We start from the raw sequence: 9,161 nt of genomic DNA, 5'->3' as shown, positions 1-9,161 counted from the left end.
TTTTCTTTCTTCTCTTTTCCTGTCCCAAATATTTAACTTTTTTTCTAATGTTAGTTATAAGAAAAGAGGGAATTGCAGGGTTATGGGGCCTGGTTCAACTCCTCCTGTGAGAGGTGAACGGAGAAGCAAATGGCCTCTGTGTTTTCCTAGCCAGTAAGGGAGACCTACAGGCCCCGAGAAAGGGCACTGAACCGACCCTTCCAGCTGTCTGTTCTGACTTCCATGGGTGCTAGGGCTACTAGTCTACACTTGTCTACAGATATTTTGTCCTGAAGCCTCTCTTGGTTGCATCTACAGTGCTAGTCCTCTTCCTCCTTCGATCTTAAATGGTTTAGGTATTTGTATGACAATTTTCTCCTCAAACTTACCCCTATATATGCTAACTCATTTTTTCTCTGTAGAGATTTTTTCCATTTAACTTCTATCTTTCTTTGACATGAGCTAAACAAAATATAGGACAGTTGGGGAAAGAGGAACAGGACATGGAAGGGAAAGGGTATCATCCAGGAGCAGAGCTAAAGTAGGTCTTTCTTGAGCTACTGGAAGCTGAAGGCTAACAGGAGCTCAGATGACCTTCCAAATTTGGTTTCTTTGCCTAATGTTATGTCCTATCCCCAAATCTTACGCTCCCAGGTTCCTCACCAATTAAATTTTTCTCTGCTCTTTGTAAGTGAGCTCTATATGCCCTTCTTGAAATAGCCAGGTAAAACTTACCAGAATGCAGAGATCCTGCTCCCTCAGATAGCAGGTCACTGACTATTCCTCAGATTATTCACGTTGGTCAGCCAGGGGTGCCAAAGGACACTTTTGCATAGAGCTTTAACCAGGATTTTATTGAGGAAGGTGCTTATTATCTCTCTTTGGACAGATATATTGTGACATCAGCTGATGTTAGCAATGGCTGCAGTCATCCAGCCATTAGGGCATCCAGCTCAGAACCCTTTGTCTTTAAGACAGGCTGTGGCCCAAGAGGGAGATTCAAAGCAATCAGTTCCGGGTATGTGGAGGAGAAGTCAAGGTCCAAAGAAAGTTGTGCTGGTGTCCATAATGGAACAGAAATATGTGGTCCCTGAATGCCAAGTAGTTCAGCTTCATGAAAGGACACTCTGGGGCTGAAGAGGGAAGAAGCAGGCCTAGAGGATGCTGTGTAAGGTTCCAATACTGGCCTGACCCAAGGTATGCTCTATAAGCTTCCCATAAACTCATTCCATGGAGTTTCACTTGACTGCAGTCCAACCATGGAGCAAAAGGTGTCAGGAACTGACACAGGGAATTCCCTGGGAGGTTCCCAGGATATACAATTCTTATTCCTGCATCATACAGATGTATCATGAGAAACGCCACATCTGTTGTACCTGAGTACCTGCTTAAATTCCTTTTCAGAAATGGATAAAGTCAACCAACCACAAAGGCTACCTCCTTACCAACTTGGAAGGTCAGAGCTCTTAAGAGGCAAAGACAACCTTGTGAACCACCCCATACTAGTTCTGGTTCTGTCTAACAGAAAACATCAGACTCAGGAAATTCAACACCAAGCATGCACCTTACCACGCCTTTGAGAATTGGCAAGTGCAGACGGTACCATCTGAGTTCATGTTCCTTGATCTGTCATAGATATTTAGCAATACAAAGAGACAAAGGATAAATTTTCTAAACCTTCTGAAAAGTTTGCTGACAGACTCCATACCCTGACAGTCGCTTTAGTTCTCCCCTGTCCAGATGTTGAGGTCACTGTGGTGTCCTAATGCACAATATTAGAAAGAAAAGATTGTATGTCCTGCAGGATATTCAAGTGATGAGAACTTGGTAGCTACACCCAACAATAACCAGTCAACTGATGTGTTATTTGGGGCCCTAAGAAGGGTGTGGGTGGGATTACCACCCTGTGAGTTGAGAAACCAAACAGTGTTTGTACCTTCAGGCCATTTTGGTGGTATGCATGAGGGCCTGCTTAAACCTGGAAATTAGGATTAAACTCAGTACTGTCAGTCAGAGGCCTGATGAAAATCCAGCATGCTAAAATCCCCAGCGTGAAAACACACACTACACACAAGGATGTAAACCTGGAGTCTACAGAAAGCCTAATTATTCTGTGACTGTATTTTATTAGGCAGCCAGCTCCAATATGAGAAGGAGACCCCAAAATCTCTAGAAGGGCCCACAAACTGATGTAAATCAATTGATCAATTGATCTATGTGGCTACATGGTCTCTAACACCATGATGAAGTAGAGGACAAATGGCAGGTGAGTATAGAAAAGAGAACAGGCAGGAGCCAGACTAGCCCTAAAGGACAAGGCTTGGTGTAGTGCACCAAGGTTAAGCAAAGCAATGCAAAGCATGATAGAACAAGGCATGAGCACTTCAAGTGCAAGCGGTCTGGGCTCTCAAAGGAAGGTGAGGTAATCTCTAGGTTGTTGAGTCCTTACCCACCCAATGTAAAGTTGGCTGTATCTGGTGTTAGCACTGGAAGAGGCTGTTCTAATTCACACAAGGGGATGAGGTCATCCACTACAGTGGTGACCAGAAAAAAAATGATTAAATAGTGACAAATGGTGCCCATGGTGGTCTGTGTGACCCCCACATGGAGATATCTTCGTCACTTTGCAGGGGCCTTGGGTAACTCTAGATGTAGCAGTTAAACATATTGCATTCCTTTTCTGTGCTGGGCCATCTCACTCAATTTTGATCTCTTATTGGGGTGGCTTGTCACCTGTTCCTCAGCTGCTGTGTAGCCTGAAGGAGTTACCTGGTAGTTTTCTTTGCCCCTACCCTGAACAGCCAGCTTTCCTTTTCCTTCTCTGAGATGACTTGATTGTAATCCATGTTCCCCCATGCAAGTGACTGGAAGAGATAGTCTTCCGTGTAGGGTCATACTGTCATTCACTGTCTGACAACCAGTGTCCTAGCAGCGAGAACCTTGGTGGCCTGACTCCAATAGGCCTGATTTTTCTGTGAGGAGTTGCACATCAAGCATGGCATGAAGGCAACCTGCAAAGGGCTCATTCAGTTGAAAGACCCAAATCTATACATGAGGAAGGCCAAGCCAGGTGGTTCCAGCCTGGAAGTCCAGCCCTGCTAAGGCAGGAGAATCACTGCAAGTTCAAAGCCCAATCTAGGCTACATAGTGAGTCCAGGCCAGCCTGAAATACATAGTGAAATAAGATTCTCTGAAAAAAAATTAAACAAAACAAAACAAAAAATCACACATAGAATATACTCACTGAAGGCAGTATTACCTCAAAAGGGAAGCCTGGAAAGGACTAAAGCCCATTATTTACCAAATTTTTGCAATTTTTCCTGTCTTTTTAAATTAGTACAGGGTCTATAAGATCTCACTATGTAGCTCAGACTCATAGTGATCCTCCTGTTTACAGCCTTCCAAGCACTGGGATTACAGGTGGACCCCACCATGCGCGGTTTCAATTTCTATCTCAGCATGCTCTGGGTGAGCGGGGGTGGGGGGGTGGGGGTAGTGGCAGGGATTGGGGATCAAACTCGCAGGCCCTGCATCTACTTAAGCAAGTGCTTTAATTGGCTGCTATTTGGCCAGCCTTAATTTTGCCTGTCTTTGTCTCACACATTTTGATGCCTTATTGATAGGTTCATACAGACATGTTATACCTTCTTGGGAAAGATGAATTAACAAGATGAATGAGTATAAGATGAGGCCACATAGAAATGAAATTTGGGGAGATTGTAGGTAAGGAGATTGGGGATGATGATGAAGACAGGGGGATGGGGGCTGCCGAGGGGTAACTGTCTCCAAGAGATGGCAGGATCCATGCAGTCTTCTAGATCCAATGACATCCTCTTCAACGTTCATAAACATCACAAGTTTCCAAACCATCAATATTTTCTTCATAGTGCCAGTTGGCAGTTTAAATTAAATCAAAAATATACTTTGCACAAATTGAAGCAAATTGTACTTTAAATGTTTTAATAAAATATATGCTGAGACACTATTGGATCTATGTAGGTTTTTAAATTAGTTAGCTATAACAGTGAAGCACAGAAGCTTTTCCTGTTATATATTGTGAAGCATGAAAAAATCAGTTTCAAAACTGAAACACTGCCCAAATTCAGCTGAGAATAGAGGAGACAAAATGTTCCACTCTTCCACTTTAATATTTTTTCAAGCAACAGTAGGAACTTGACCCTTTGTAGTGATAAGAACACAATAAGAAGACAAAGCTATCTTATATTCTCACTGTTATTCTTTCAATTTGCTCAGCATAGCTACATTTTGACTCATAAGTGGAATGTAAGTATGTTTGATCAAAGATATTACCTTTCTCTTTTTCAGTGCCACTTCTTTTTGCCCATAACCTGACATTCATCTTTGGATACCAGAGTCAGTGTAATGCACATAAAGTTGACATTTTGCACTGTCAGACATCTCCATGGGTCTAACAGTCAAAAGGAAATTTATTTATTATGTTACTTTCTCTCTCTTTCTTTTTTCCCTTTTGGTTACTCAGTATATGTATTCTTACCTCATGTGTATGAAGCTTATTATTACACAAGCTCTGCAATTTTATTTATATTCTTATTGTGTTCAGACAGAAAATGCCAGGTATGCAGCACAGTGTATTTAAAGTCTCCATTTTATTACAGCATTAAGATTTACAAACATGTCCTCTCACAAAAATACACATGAATAACTACCATAGCCTGCATTCTGGAGTTATAAGGTAGGATTAGAAATGCTTAAAGCATTTTTTTACAGTATGAATCTTGCCTCCAGTTTGCTATCATTTTTCTGCATGAAAGATACCCAAAAATTCACGGTCATATTTCCAAAGGGATGCTAAGTGTAAAAGCTACATGCTTCAACTCCTTGTGTAAAGTCTCTGCTCTAGCCTCCACCTCTATTTTATCAATACAGATCTAGTTAGTATTTATTTAATGCAAAATTCCATGATGTTAAGGATTTGTGGCAATTGGTGATAAAGAGCTAGTAGTAGCCTGTCTTCTCATAATAATCATTTAATCCAATTGAAAACAGATACAGGAGACATTCATTCATTGTAAGAGAATATAATTTAAATAATAAATAATTAAATGGTACTTGAAGAGAGTACAAAACATAATACCTTCATTTCATCAAAAGAATACCAGGGAAGCAAATCATTAAGCTGTTGACTCTTCAGCTGAGCTTTTAAGGAAACGGAATGTGAGAATGACATGGAAGTAGCACAGCAGGCCAAGGCCAAAATCAGAGACATAAGACCACTAAGCTGTGTCTAACAATAAAGATAGCCTTGCCTATCAGCAGTGGCTATATGTGAAATGCATGAGAATTTGAAGTACTGTAGTAAGAAAAGATGTGTCTTCCTGTATCAAGTGCTTTTATAGCAGAAATCTATTCTGAGTTTATCCCTTCAAAAAACTACAGAACTGTGAAAAGGATTTAAAATATTAAGCATACACACCACATGGAACCAAATATCAAGTTCACAGTCCATACAATCTGAGACAAACACATAAATTCAGAACGTTTTGCTAAGCCATTTCTATAGCATTATGTTGTACATTGCTTATCTCATACCATCTTATTTACAAGACAAAATGATCAAAATTGATATTAGCTTAATTTTTTCATCCTCAGAAAGTTATTGTTCAAGGTTTCTAGTAACTGGTAGGACAAGAATTTATGTTCAATTTATATTTACGCATGTGTCTAGAATCAATATGCTACTATGTATTGAATTGGTCTTCCATTACCTTATGGATTAAAAGTGAACGAAAGATCTCATGAAAATTTAAATACAAACCACAGCTCAACGACTTGACTAAATCCACTTCTATTCTTGTTTTACTATGCTTTAAGCATGGTTGGGATTATAGTCGCAGGTGTCATTGAATTTATATACTATACTCTGGCGTACTCTTTCCTTCCTTCCTTCCTTTCTTCCTACTTCTCTTTTTTTTTAAGTAATACAGTGAAGCCTAGGATGTATTCATTGAACTACATTCCAGCTACTTTCTTCAAATCTATCTCACTAAACTGCTTAGACTGGGCTCAAACTTGCAGTTTTCATGTCTCAGACTCTTGGCTTGCTGGGATTAGAGTTGTATAACCCCAGAAGCAATTTAGAAAAATTTCTCACACTCTCTGAAAGTCATTTTTTTCATAAGTGAAGTGGAGGAACAACCATTTTCTTATCATCTTGGTGGTCACACAAAGTATCATTTTCTATGTTTTAAAATATCTCCTAATATTTATTTAATTTTTTAATTAATTTTATTGAGAAATAGCAATGAGACAGTTTCAAAACTGGTTAGTAGGATAGTTTCAATAATTAATACACTGCATACTGTTGTCTTCGTAGTGGTTATTCATAGTAAAAGATGCAGACATGAAATCCTGTCCAAACACTATTAGTACAAATCTTACTTCTCATTGAATTAAGAGAAAGTAGCTGTATATCTATCCTAACTATTTTGCATGTACAGATATAAAATGGTCGTTCATTTATATCCCTTTTTTTTGTTTAGCTTTGTCAGAGATGGGTATTCCATTGTCATTTAAATATTGTAGATGCCTGAATTCAGCAAAATAATCCAATAAAATCCAGTAGTCCATAAGAGCAATGGGTTATCCATAGGAATGGCAATGTCAGAAGTAGGGTAGTATTAACAACTGTACTATCATATCCAATAATTTTAAGTACCTACTAAATATTAGGAGAATATTTAAGTGGATGTTACTTGAAGGTATTCTCCTAATATTTAGTAAGTACTTAAAATTATTGGATATGATAGTACAGTTGTTCAATATTACTCTTCTTTACAATAACTACCTAGATATCAATATGTTGATTTGTGTTTTAGTCAGGTAACATTTATCTAAATATAATTAGACCGATACAATAGATGACAAAATAATACTAAGATCAGCAAGCAGAAAGTATTAGTTTATGAAACTCTGTTAGTAATGATAAAATATACAGACACTCTCTATACTCTAGGAGTGAACAAAGTTCTTTTCATAGGAGAAAAAGATTGATGCAGAACTCATACTGATAAATACAAAAGTTTCTAGCCACTCTTGAAAGCTTCAGTCTTTCTCCTCTTCAATCTTCCTGCAACAAAAATAATTTTCTCAGCTGCCACCATAATGAAACTATATCCATCACAGTAATCGACAATGACTCCCAAAGCTTATTGAGATGGAAATGTGCATCCTTTTAGCTGTACAGGATATCTGAGCTGTATTTCAGTTGGTTCTTCCATTCTGCAAGTGTGAATCTTGGATTCTCAGAGATTGTGACTTGGCTTGTACCTTTTTCCTCAGCTAGTGTCTACTACTGCACCTGCAGCATGTGACTTTTGTGGCAAGCGCTAGACATATATGTATGAATTAATACTCTGTCTGTCCTCAGAATATTATAATTATGCTAGAGGAAATGTGCAAATGAATATCTAATGAAAACTGTATATTTTCAGTGTTTAATAGAATATACTAATGAGTTAGCTTGAGTAGTTTTTATCAGTGCTTTTGACCTTAGGAAAGTTTCCATTTTTGAGTCAGATATATTATTCTCCATGTATCAGTGACAGCCAGGTGAGTTGGAACATTTCTGTAATTCTAGAACACAGGAGGATCATGGGTATGAGCCCAACCTGGGCAACTAAGGAGACCTTGTATCAAAATAAAAAATAACAATTACAATTTTTAAAAAGGATTGAGAATGTATTCAGTAATATAGAGCCATTGGGTTCAATGTCCAATACAACAAAACAGAAAATTAATACTATTTATAGGCTGTATTTAAAGTACTGCCTCACCCCCAGGGCATGCTTAGCCGGGCAAATGAGTCCAGGCATAGTGGCACATGCTTGGTCTGTAATCCCAGCACTGTGGAGGCTGAAACCAGGAGGCTCACTACAAGTGTGACCTGCATAGTGATACCCTGTACCAAGTACACAAATTGAAAAAATAAATAAATGAAGTACTGACAAACTCACCATTATTTATTTATATATATATATATATATATATATATATTCATTTTCCTTACATATATGTATGAAGAAATGCGTAGAAAACATTACTATTTTAGTTAATTTCGAAATTTATTATTTTCCCATAAATTTAATTCAAAGAAATAGTGTCTAAGAAAAAACTGACTTATAAAAGTGCATGACTATTCACATAGTGACCACTGCCCAGCATGAAGCCTCAGGTGTTGAGCTTGGGGTGTATCTTCCTAAAATGTCCTTATAAGACACCAGGCAAAACAACAACCACAGGAGCATGAAGAACCGCAACACGAGATAGTAACACGAGTACTATGTGAACTTATAAAATAAGCAGAAAAGTATAGCAGTAAGGCTGTTTTTTTGCATATTCTGTATGACCTGCAGGTTTTAGGCACAAAATAAATCATTAAATGGGTATTTTCAGATTTCTTAGAGCTAATGAATTTAAAATAAAGCATATATTTTCCCAAATATGTCTAATAATCCAATACATTTTAATCAAATTATTTTTATGAATCCGTCTCAGTTACTCTTTTCTCATTGCCGGAACAAATACCTGACACCTAAAATGAAGGAATGAAAGGTTTATATATCTCGCAGTTCCTGAAGGTTTCAGTCCTTACTTGGCTGGCTCCAAAGCAGAGGGACACAGGGCAGAGGGCAGCAGTTCATGCCAGTAGAACAACAATGACAACAGAGAAAGTTTGTCTCTCTGTTTCTCTTCTATTACATTCAGACTTTCTGTCCCAGGCTGGGGGAAGTATACACAACCATAATTTCAGCAGTATTAAGACCAGTATAATCCCAGCCCTGGATCCCCTGTAATCCCAGTGGATCATGAGTTTAGCACAATCTCTAACCGTCCCTGCCCCATGACTGCATGAGGCTTTTGGGGGACAACTAGATACAAACCATAACAGAATCCTATAGTGCAAGCAGTAGAAAACACTCTAAAAGTTGAAATTGTTTGTGTTGTTTCATTAGTAATCAGTATATACTTGGGTGAGTAATCTGGTTTGTAACTAGGAAACTGATTTCACCACCCAAAAATATAAACAGCACCGCAGACAACACAGGCACAACAGTATCATCCTGGATGAGAACCTTAAAGTAAAACAGAGTGGGTAATTACGTGGTACCCCAAAATCACTCTTGGAGAGATTTTGGACTGTT

The sequence above is a fragment of the Octodon degus genome, unplaced genomic scaffold, assembly GCF_000260255.1.
Source record: "Octodon degus isolate 3935 unplaced genomic scaffold, OctDeg1.0 scaffold00013, whole genome shotgun sequence".
Taxonomy (NCBI): domain Eukaryota; kingdom Metazoa; phylum Chordata; class Mammalia; order Rodentia; family Octodontidae; genus Octodon; species Octodon degus.
Note: the sequence above shows the minus strand (reverse complement) of the source record.